The sequence below is a fragment of the Spermophilus citellus genome, assembly GCF_964194105.1.
Source record: "Spermophilus citellus genome assembly, chromosome: 17".
NCBI classification, from domain to species: Eukaryota; Metazoa; Chordata; class Mammalia; order Rodentia; family Sciuridae; genus Spermophilus; species Spermophilus citellus.
The window spans coordinates 46,513,589-46,526,133 of NC_138199.1; positions in this window are offsets into that span (position 1 = coordinate 46,513,589).

Below are 12,545 nucleotides of genomic sequence, written 5' to 3' on the forward strand. Positions count from 1 at the left end.
AACCCAGTACCTCACACATGCTTGTTGAGAGCCACAACTGAAGAGGCCCCAGCAAACTTCCAGCTGCTAGCAAACTTCCAGCTAACAGCTGATGATTAGCTCACAGCCGCCCCAGCAAACTTCTAGCTGCCAGCTGATTGGCTCCTCTGCGGTGAAGCTCATTGGGCTGTTTCCCCGCCCTTTCAGACCACGAAGCTGCTCATTGGGGGACTTTTTTTGGCTCCGCCCATGCGACCCAGCCAATTGGCCACAAGAGCAGGAGGAGTGGGGGGGTTGAGAGGCTTGTGGGAAGCCGGTGGTGGCAGTTGGGCTCTGAGGGAATTCCTGAAGAGCTTGTGTGATGTGGTGTGTGTGTTTAAAAATAAAGTTCATTTCTGCTTGATAAGTGGCTCCTGAATTGTGCCCAGCCAGACTGGCACAGGGAGGGTAAGTGATAAGGTAAACTGCTCGCCCCTAAGGGCAGGGCGAGAGGATGGGTAGCCATTTTAAGATTCTTCTTTCATTTTGTTTCACTTTTGTTTTAAGTTGCCTGTCCCTGGAGATGAGTGAGACGGAAGAAAAATCGCTCACATCTGAGGAAAAATGATTTGTGTCTGAGGAACAGATAGGGAGAAAGGACGGATGGACATTTCAGGAGGATAGAAAGGCTGATATAATGATTCTTTGTTGTTCTATTTTTGTTTCATTCTGTTTCAGTTTTGTTTGGCATCATCTTATTGGGTTGTATTATAGTAGAAATATGGGATCAGAAATTAGTAAAAAACAAACCGAAAGAGTGTTAAGTAAATTGTTAGAGGAAGGAGGCATCCCACTAAAATCAAGAGCAGTCAGGGCATACGTTGGTACAATACAAAAATATAGCCCATGGCTTTTTAAGGAGGAGTTGTTAAATATAACACAATGGGACCATCATGGTGAAGATTTAAGGGAAAAGGGAAAGAAAAACCCAGGAACTCTGCCAGTTGGCACATTGCCATTGTGGGTGGTGGTATCTTGGTTACTTAGTCCAAACCCTTCAGTTGAGACAATGGTAGAGAAAGGAGAAGACATTGATTCAAGTAAAAGAGAAGGTCTCTCAAGTTAGTCAGACAGAGGAAAAGATTCAAGTAAAAGAGAAGATCTCTAAAGTTAGTCAGACAGAGGAAAAGATTCAAGTAAAAGAGAAGGTCTTTCAAGTCAGCCAGAGAGAGCAAAAAAAGAAGGTCTCTCGAATTAGTCAGACAGAGGAAAAAATTCAAGTAAAAGAGAAGGTCTCTCTAGCTAGTCAGACAAAGGAAGAAAGTTTAGAGCAGAAAAAGCCATCAGGGAAAAGTTACAACAGGAGACTTCTACTAACACCTTTCTATCACCAGAGGGCTTAAGTTTCCAACCAACAGCGCCACCTCCATATGCTGGGAGGCCCCCAATCCTGGTAGTTGATAGATTGGATCCTGAGACAGGACCTCAAATATTAACATGCCCTGTATTTGAGCAGGGAGGAGGGCAGCGAATTCACCATACTTTAGATTTCAAAACAGTGAAGCAGCTAAAAGAGGCTGTAACAACCTATGGTCCTCAAGCACCCATCATTGTAAGCATGGTCGAATCCATTACCAACTTGAACATGACGCCAGCAGATTGGGCTAGTATGTGTAAAGCTGTGCTAAATGGAAGACAATACCTGTTATGGAAGGTTGCCAATGAGGAATTTTGCAAGGAGATGGCTAGGCAAAATGCTGCAGCTGATTATCCTCACAGAAATCTAGGTATGTTGTTAGGAAAGGGACCTTATGAGGATTAGCAGAAACAAGTTGCATATGATCCTGCCATATACTCACAAATTGCTGCAGAGGCGATTAGGGCATGGAAGACTTTACAAGGACATGGAGGTTTACAAGGTCAATTATCTAAGGTAATACAAGGAGCTAATGAACCTTACACTGAATTTGTAGATAGGCTTATTCAAACAGCTACCAGAGTTTTGGGGAATACAGAACAAGCAATGCCATTAATAAAACACCTGGCTTATGAGCAAGCGAATCGTTGGTGCAGAGAAGTCATTAGACCATGGAGACATGAAGATTTCAACACATATATTAAATTATGTAGAGACATTAATGAACAAGGGCAAGTCTTGGCAGCTGCAGTACAATAGATATTAGATGCCAGGCCAAAAACATGCTACAATTGTGAACAAACAGGACATTTTAAAAGGAATTGCCCCATAGGAGGAGGGTTTAACAAAACTAGGTATCAAAGGAGTAGAATACCAGGTATTTGCCCATGATGCCATAGAGGGAGACATTGGGCTAATGAATGCCATTCTCAAACCACCATAGAGAGTACTCCATTATCAAAAAATGAAGAAGGACCAGGTGTTTATCCATGATATCGTGGAGAAAGGCATTGGGCTCCATTGCCAAAAAATGGACAGGGGGGCCCAATGCTCCAGGGCCCAAACCACAAATATACTGGAGGAACCCAGCAACCAAATCAGGGTTGTGCCCAGGATACATTCTCCATTAGATCCCTCACTAGACAAACCAGAGGAAGCGCAGGATTGGACATCTGTGCCTCCACCAGAACAGTACTAACTTCAAAGATGGGAGTTCAAATCATTCCGAAAGGGGTTAAAAGGACCTCTTCCTAAAGGAACAGTAGAATTATTATTGGGACACTGTTCTTCTACTCTAAAAGGACTTATGATAAGTCCTGGGATAATTGATCCTGATTATGAAGGTGAAATAAAAATTATAGCCAGTTCTCCAAAGGGTATATCAGTAATTTCACCAGGAGATAGAATAGCACAGTTACTAATAATACTCAGCCTACATGATAAATTTTCCAATCATACTGTTGAAAGAGGTTCCAGGGGATTAGGCTCCACAGGTGTAGATTGGGCGATGCTTTCTTTAAATTTAGATTCTCGCCCCATGCTAAAACTAAATATTCAAGGACATGAATTTAATGGGCTACTGGACACAGGTGCTGACCTTAGCATCATATCTCGTCAAGAATGGCCAAAACATTGGCCATTACAACAAGCCACTCAAATGCTTCAAGGCCTAGAAGTGGCGACTAATCCCCATAGAAGTGCAATGATATTAGATTGGAAGGATCCTGAAGGATGTGAAGGAAGTATACAGCCATATGTATTGGATCATTTTCCTGTAAATTTATGGGGACGAGATGTCCTAGATCAATTAGGACTAACATTATCAAATAACATCAATCCAAATGCGCCCACTATTATGGCTAGACAAGGTTTTAGGAAAGGAAAAATATTAGGAGAACAAGAACAAGGTATAGCAGCACCAATACAAATAGATCAAGGAACAGACAGACATGGATTGGATTTTCAGAAAGGGTCACTGAAACAATAAAAATTACTTGGAAATCAGAAAGACCAGTATGGGTTCTTCAGTAGCCCCTGACTAAAGAAAAGATACAAGCAGCCAATGACCTGGTCAAACAACAATTAGTGGAAGGACATATACAACCTTCTGTATCTCCCCATAATACTCCCATTTTTGTCATCAAAAAACAATCTGGTAAATGGAGATTATTGCAAGATTTAAGAGCCATTAATAATGAGATAGTTATTATGGGACCTGCTCAATTGGGGATTCCTCAATTGTCTGCTTTGCCATAAACCTGCTATGTTTTACTTATAGATATTAAATATTGTTTTTTTTTCAATTCCAATTCATCCTGAGGATAGTCCATGTTTTGCATTTACTATCCCTGCACTGAATCATGAAGGTCCTGATCAGAGATATGAATGGAAAGTACTCCCTCAAGGGATGGCTAACAGCCTGGCTATGTGTCAAATTCTGTTAACAAAGTAATCCAGCCACTTAGAAATCAAAATCTTGAACTACAAATATTTCACTATATGGATGATGTATTATTAGCACACAAAGATAATAACACATTGCTAGAATGTTATGCCACACTTACAAACTTATTAAAAAATTATAATCTAGAGATAGCAATAGATAAAGTACAATTAAATTTTCCAATTAATTGTTTAGGAGTTCAATTATCCTCAACCATGGTCCGTCCACCAAAAATTCAAATACGAGTAGATCAACTCAAATCACTTAATGACTTTCAAAAGTTATTGGGACACATAAATTGGATAAGGCCTTATCTAGGTATATCAACAAGACAGTTGGGACCTTTATTTGATATCCTAAAAGGTCTGTCAGATTCAAATTCACCCTGAATGTTAATGCCTGAAGCAAGAAAGGCATTAAAAATCATTGAAATTGATATGTTTGCCTTTATTATTTATTGTACAACCAATAAAAAATATTCCTACAGGAGTATTTTGGCAAGAAGGTCCATTATTATGGATACATTTATCTTATTCTCCTAACACTATTCTTACTAGGTATCCTGAGGCTGTAGGACAATTAATACTCAAAGGAATAAAAGAAGCAAAGGGAGTGTTTGGAATTTCTCCCAATAAAATTATTACTCCATATACTATGGATCAAATTGATGAGTTAGCTAATGAGTTAAATACTTGGGCAATAATCATGTGCAAATCTAATGTTTCATTTGATAACCACTTACCATCTAATCCTTTATTGTCTTTTTGGTCATCGCATCCTGTAATTTTTCAAAAAATGACAAGAAAAATGCCTATCATGAATGCTCCAAATATATTCACTGATGGGTCAAATAATGGTACAGCAGCAATAGTTACCCCTGATCAAACTTTTACATTTTTAGTACCCAAACAATCAGCTCAAAAGGTAGAGCTTAATGCAGTATTACAAGCTTTTGTGATGTTTAAAGATTCTGTATTTAATTTATTTTCCAATAGTCAGTATATAGTTAATGCTATAGTATCCCTTGAAGATGTTAGGGGAAATTGCCTCTACTATTTTCTCTTTGCTTTCCACTATACAAAGTCTAATCTGGGACAGAAAAGATCCATTCTTTATAGGACATATCAGGGCACATACAGGATTGCCTGGAGACCTTAGTTTGGACAATGAATTAGCAGATAAAACTACACATGACATACATATTTTCTCTACACTAGAAGAAGCTACAAATTTTCATAAAAAGTTTCATGTCAATGCTAATACTTTACAAAAGTGTCTTAAAATAACTAAGGAAGAAGCTAGACAAATAATAAAACAATGTCAAAATTGTGTGACCTTTTTATCACAAGTTAATCTTTGAGTCAATCCTAGAGGATTGATACCTAACCATATTTGGCAGATGGACGTCACACACTTGCCAGAATTTGGAAAATTAAAATATTTGCATGTTACAGTTGATACTTCTGCTTGTTGTTTAAACAGAGAGGGGGAGATGTTGAGAGCCACAGCCGAAGGGGCCCCAGCAAACTTCCAGCTGCCAGCAAATTTCCAGCTGCCGGCTGATGATTGGCTCACAGCAGCCCCAGCAAACTTCTAGCTGCCAGCTGATTGGCTCCTCTGCGGTGATGCTCATTGGGCTGCTTCCCCACCCTTTCAGACCACAAAGCTGCTCTTTGGGGGACTTTTTTTGGCTCTGCCCATGAGACCCAGCCAATCGGCCTCAAAAGCAGGAGGAGTGTGGGGGGGGTGAGAGGCTTGTGGGAAGCCGGTGGTGGCAGTTGGGCTCTGAGGGAATTTCTGAAGAGCTTGTGTGGTGTAGCGTGTGTGTTCTAAAAATAAAGTTCGTTTCTGCTTGATAAGTGGCTCTCGTGAATTGTGCCCAGCCAGACTGCGGCACATGTTAGGCGAGCATGCTACCACTTGAGCCACATCCCCAGCCTAACTAAATTTATTTTTAAGAAATGCATAACAACAGAAATCATGCATGCCAATGGGTTCTATGATGATTCAAGGCATGTGCATAGGTGTTATGTCAGGTTAGAGGATAGATCTCCTCAAACTTTTATCACATTTTATGGTGAAAACATTCAAGATCCTTTTCTCTATCTTTTAGAGACTGATAATACAAAATCTCTACCTGTAGTCACCCTCCTGCACAATAGCACAACAGAACTTCTTACCGCCATCCAAGTACCACCTAGTATCTATTGAGGAACCTTCCCTATCCTCCCTTCCCCGTGTTTTCCCAGTCTCTGCTAAGCACTCTTCTATTCCGAGTTTCTGTGGGATCCGCTTTTTTATATTACACAAGAGAGATCATGTCTTCCTGTGCCTGACTTACCTCACTTAACATGATCTCCAGTTCCATTCATGCTGTTAAAAATGATGGGATTTCATTCACTTTATGGCTAAATAATATTCCATTATGAAAATGTACAACTTTTTAAAAATCTATTGTATTCGCCCACCCCACCCCATTTCCTTTAAGATTTAAAACCAATTTATTGTGCAGATCTGGGAATGAATATCTAATATATATTAAGTTAGATCATTGTTCTTGGCACTTCTGACAAAATAGAATCATTATATGATTACATCTTATTAACCACAGGGAAAGAAAATTTCAAAAGAATGCTTAAAATTGAAGTGTTCAGTGAAGCTTTTTCACCAAAGCATTAAAAATTACTACCTAAGTTTAACAAGTGACTCTCCAGGGATTCTTATATGATCCCTAAATTCACCTTATGAAATGGAATCAAGCCAATCTAGAACATCTAGATTTCATATTGTAGATTCCATCTCCTTTAATTCATATCTAAATCTGAAGATAGGGCATATATGGGCAAAGCAGGTTAGGAATAGCATAAAGAAAATCATAGAAATGGTACGGACAGAATTAATTTCTGATCATAAATGTAGATCTAGATTTTTTAAATTTTTTTAAATTAGTTAAACATGACTGTACAATGATATTGACATATCATACTTTTGAATCAAATGGGATATAATTTCTCATTTTTCTGAGTGTACAGGTTGCAGAATCACATTGGTCATGCAGTCACGTATATTTAAAGGTGTATTATTTTGAAAATAAAATTCATCTATAATCTTCAGGTACCACCTTCTAGAATTAGTGCTCTATTATGTAGAACCAGAGAAACTTCTCTGTTTTCTAGTTTTTCCAGCAGATTTAAAGAAAGTGAAAGGGAAGATGATAAAATTTCTTTTTAAAGATAATTTTTTTAAAATAAGAAAAAGGAAAAATGCCTTTTTTCCTTTTTCTTATTTAATCTTTGGGATTTTTTCAATTGTCAGGGGAATATAGAGTGTTCAAAAGACTGTTCCTCATTTCCTGAGCCCAAAGTATAATTAGAGTAGGAAAGAAAGAAAAATGATCTGACTGCCCTTTCCCCAAACAGCTCCACCTGTCTTCATTGCATGAATAATTGTTCATGGTGTCAAAGAAACTTACACATTATGTTGACTACAGGGGAAACTTCCCTGATAGGCTCGATAAGTGGTCTCAAATATAAATTAATCTAGACAAAATCTGAAGGAAACTTTAAAGGTAGTGAGCATTTTCTTTCTTTTCTAAATACTCGCTTTCCTTTGATGATCTGCTTCTGAATGTGTAACCGAACCCCATCCCAGTTTAGTCAACAAATCGACCTAAGTGTTAAACACCTACAATTTGCTGAGTGTCAGAGCTGAGGACCAAATAAAATAATGTTCTTTCCCATGAGGTGTTTAAAACATGAAGATGGTGTGTGCATATGGGAGGGATAGTTGGAGGCTGAACAAATTTATAGGAAAAATGATTAGAGTGTGAGAGGACAAAACTGCCAATTAATCAGTATGGAAATTTGTTCTTGGATTTCAAAGATTGGAAAGATGGCATGGGTCTTTATGTTCAGCAAAGACATCATAAAAGAAGTAACATATTTTTTGTTTCTGTACCTAAAGAAATCTATACAGAAAATACTGAAATTTTTCTTTTAATATGTAATGGCATTATTTTGTTTAGTCCAAAAAAGATTGTTTGGGAATAGAGGATACATATGAAATATTTATTAAACAAAGATATGTGTTGAATAATAATTCTTGCCCAGCCTTGGACCTGGTACATTGTATAACCATGTCATTTAATCCTACACAAGCCTGAAGAGTAGATAAGAATAACTATTTTTTCAAATGAGAGAAAATAATTATGAAGACACACTTTTCTAATGTAACAGGAGAGACCAAGCTTAAAGAGGGTGCATTGGACAGACTAATTTTTAAAAATAGTTTACTTATTACTTTTTCTTTTGATCTTGGAGTTGAAGAAAAATTTGGAAGTCAAAAAGTTCCTCTCATTTTTATACTTGTTGATTGAAAACTTTGAAAAGAATGTTCAACACTAAAACATTCATTTATTCAACCAAAACCTTAATACAAGGACACGTTCCAAGGATCCTGTAATTATTTCCCCACCAGGAATGTGATAATGAACAGAAAATATCCCTGAGAAGCTTGCATTTCAGAGGGGGACACTGACCAATAAATGAAATATCAGGATATAAAATAAGAGATCAAGAGATGAAGAGGAACATACCGCATTACAATTGTCATGGGGTATTTCTTTAATTCAGTCAGTAAAACTCATTCTTTATTGAGAAGTAATAGTTGTATCTATCCCAGGGGGACAATGTCCCCTGTGGCTATATGCCTGTGTTGGTTGTGGAATGAAAACGTTAAGCTAATTCTCTTATCTCTCACTTCACTTACCCTTTTGTGATGAAAACATGAAATATGCTGTCTTGGCAGTTTTCAAATAGACAATTGTTATTAACTATAATTGCTCTGCTGTGGAACAGGTTCAGAGTGAGTTCCTTCTGCCTAACTGAAACTTTGCACCTTGTGGTCAACACACCCTTCTTTCCTCTCTGTCCCTACCTTTGAACCACCATTCTATCTCTACTTCTGTGGGTTTCACATTTTTGCATGCTACATATAAGTGAGTTCACACAGTATTTGTTTTTTTTATGTATGGTTTATTTCACTTAGCATAATGTACTTTAGGTTTATTAATGTTGTCACAGTGTCCTTTATAAGGCTGCATAGTTTTCCATCATATATGTATGTGTGTGTGTGTGTGTGTGTGTGTGTGTGTGTGTGTATGAGTGTGTATGCCATACTTTCTGTATCCATTGTGTATTGACATGCAATGGTTATATGTCTTGGCTATTTCACATATTGCTGCAATAGAATTGAAGTGCAGATATCTCTGTAGCATACTGATTTTAATCCCTTGTATATTCAGAAGTAAAAGTTTGAATTGCATGTTAGGTTTATTTTCAGGGTTTTTTTTTCCTTTTTGAGAAATCACCATACAGTTTTTCACAACAGGTGTATTAATTGACATTTACACCAATAGCATAGAGAGTTCCCTTTTCTTCATACTGGCATAGGTATATGCCTGAAAGGTAAATAAGAATTTAGGTACAGAGCAGCAGAATAGATCAAGTGGATCCTTCAGCTTTCCCTCTAATCTTATAAAGATCCTCCATGAGGACTTGAATGGAGAAGGAAAGAAGGAAATCAGGTCAGAATCTGTAAGCAAAACTACAATTAGCGGGTGCCAAAACTCCAGATTTACAGGGATAGTCTCAGTTTGTACTTTCAATCCCATTGTCATCATTGAAGGTCTCCTTTCAGTCTAAAAGTGGGTCAGGACAGACACAGTGCTGCATACCTGTAGTCCCAGTGACTTGCGAGGCTGAGGCAGGAGGATCACAAGTTTGAGGCCATTTTCAGCAATTCAGTGAGCTCCTAAAAAACTTAGTGAGACCCTGTCTCAAAATAACAATTAAAAGAAGCTGGGCATGTCACTCAGTGTAAACACAACTCTGGATTCAGTCCCCACTAATTAAAAATTAAAAATGAATAAAAGCAGTTCCATTTGAAGAATAAATTATATGCTTCTACTCCTTCTCATTTTATCAGAGAAACTCCCCGGTGTACGATTGGAAATGGAAAGCTTACCTCAACACCCATTTTTGTCACTCACCAACTTATGAGGCTAGGAGTCTGCTTCCGGCAAAGTTATGAGTGAATGGTAACTTTTATACTTGACAGACTTCTCAGCTACGTCACAATAAGTGCCAGCTAGAGCTAAGGAAGAGCACCTCAGGTGGATGGGAAACCAAGGTGACTGTGCTGTTTGTCAGGCAAGGGAGAAGTGTCTATGCAGAACAGATCAAAGGATTCCTCTAGAGAGTCTTGGGGGAATCACAGGCAACATCCAAGCACTGACTGAGTTTAAAAGTGAAAGTAGCAGCAAGAGTCCCCTTAGGGACTGGCCAGCATTCTAAAGTAAGCAAATTGCTGGAGTGTTGTAATGGCTACTTGGAGTTCCTTAACCAGCCTCTGTTTATGAGGCTGGTTATGTATGCAAATCTGTTTTTTTTCCCATTATCTTTCTTGAACCTGGATATCTTTTATCTTCACATAATAAAAGCTGCTGAAAAATTAGATTATATTTAAGTTAAAAACCTCGAGATAATTCACTAAGCCTCAACCAGGAAGAGATCATAAAGGCAAGACACATGATGGTGAAATGTTTATCATAATGTATGAAGTGACAGCATTTTCATAGGGAATATTTATATGTAGGACTTATAATAATGAGTAAAGAAGAGAAATCAATAAATACAAAAATAGGTAAGTGCCTTGAATAGGCAATTTGAAAAACAAGAGCATACTCAAATATCCAATAAGAAAATGGAACATGGATTGACTTTATTAATTATTTGATAAGAATCAAATTTACAATGAGATGCCATTCAAATTCATCAGAATATTCTATCAAAATAGAAAGGCCTAAAGACTCAGAACATAGAGCATCTATATATTGTTGGTGTGATTGGAAATTAGTACATTCTAGTCTATCTACTGTGGTTTAACATGGGCATATGCAATGAACCACCCATGCTATTCATATACATACAAGACTTATTAAGTCTAATTCAACCAATGCATATGTAAACAATTTTTACAATATTATTATTATTATTATTATTATTATTATTATACTAGAAATTGAACCCAGGGCACTTTACCACTAAGCTACATCCCCAGCTCTTTTTATTTATTTATTTTTATTTTGAGACAGAGTCTTGCTAAATTGCTGAGGCTCTCCTTGAACTTGCTATCTATCCTCCTGCCTCAGCCTACCACATCACTGTATTTACAGGCTTGTATCACATGTCCAGCCAAAATATTATTAATAGCTCAACATTGTTAAAAAAAAGAAGAAGCATTCATAAATAATAGAACATACAAAATTGCATACATTGCCGCAGTCTGGCTAGACACAAAATCACGAGCCACTCAAGCAGGAACAAACTTTATTATTTGAAAATGCCGCAATGCCCCGTATGCCCCAGGGAACAATCCCGATCGACTCACGCGGCATTCTCCCAGCACACCAGAGGAAGTTCCTCCCCCGGAATTCCCTCCTACTGTACTTCCCCAACCAATGGGAACTCTCCAGGAGTGCAGGCCGAGGTGAACAGCAGGAGTCCAATATCCATATGAATGCAAATCTTAACATAATCATATCATCTCAATGGCTTGCTGGCGTCACCTTTCAACCCAAAATGCCATGCATCATATTACTTGGCTGTGGCTCTTAGCATCTCCCCCCTTCTGTTTAATTAAGCAACAAGCAATGTGGCTAGGGACCGTGCCTGTTAGGTTTGTCCAATTCAACATATGGTTCTTACCCGTCATTGGAAAACTGACATCTAGGCGTCAGCCTCTTGTCTTAGGTTGATACCACTGCAATTGGATCATACCCATCACTGACTACAGGTCCAGCATATAGCCATACCTGTGGATAAGTCTATGCACCAGAGGGGGGGTGAGGTTCTTTGCCTCACCTCTGTTGGCCCCCAAAATTAGACCATCACTAGTAGAAGGGAGGAAGATACAGAAATGCCACGACACCAAGTCAATTGACGGCTCTTTAGGAAAAATTGCAACACTGGTGACACATCAGCAAAGATACGCCAGCACTACCATAATTCGCTGCATCAACAGATAGAGCACAATGCATACAAGTGATACATAGTCCAGGCAAGTTTTGTAAGCAGTTCAAAGTGGAGGAATGTATCAATATGTCCATTTCCTCCCAAAATAAATCGACTCAGTGATTGAGCATTACGTGTTGAGTTATTATTCATTGATGCATCAGTTTATACAGTTTATTGTGATAACTATTGAAGAAACTATAGTTTGGTTTCATCTTGTCTTCACCGGCACTGGGATGAAGATAGGAATTCTGACAATGATGCTAAAAAAAAAATTATGTAACATTCCAACAGGTACTAAGAAAACAATTTTTTGAATGATTTACATTATCCTGAACAGAATTATTAAATATAATGAAAAGGAAAGGTGAAAGTAAACAAACAGATCTGTTAACCTGCTTATTTGTACACATATTAAAACAATCCTGAACAGCTGTTTACCCAATTTAAATTAAACCATTAAAATCACGTGAATAATAAAAAAAATTTGGATCCATTTATTCATGAGCACTCCTCATATATGATATATGGACATACGCACATACAGACATACAACACAAAACAGAAGTGTGCACACGTAACATACAACACATAAGACAATAGTAAAGGCCTTGTAGCTTTACCTAGGTGAAATCTCCATTGCAATGTTTAAAAA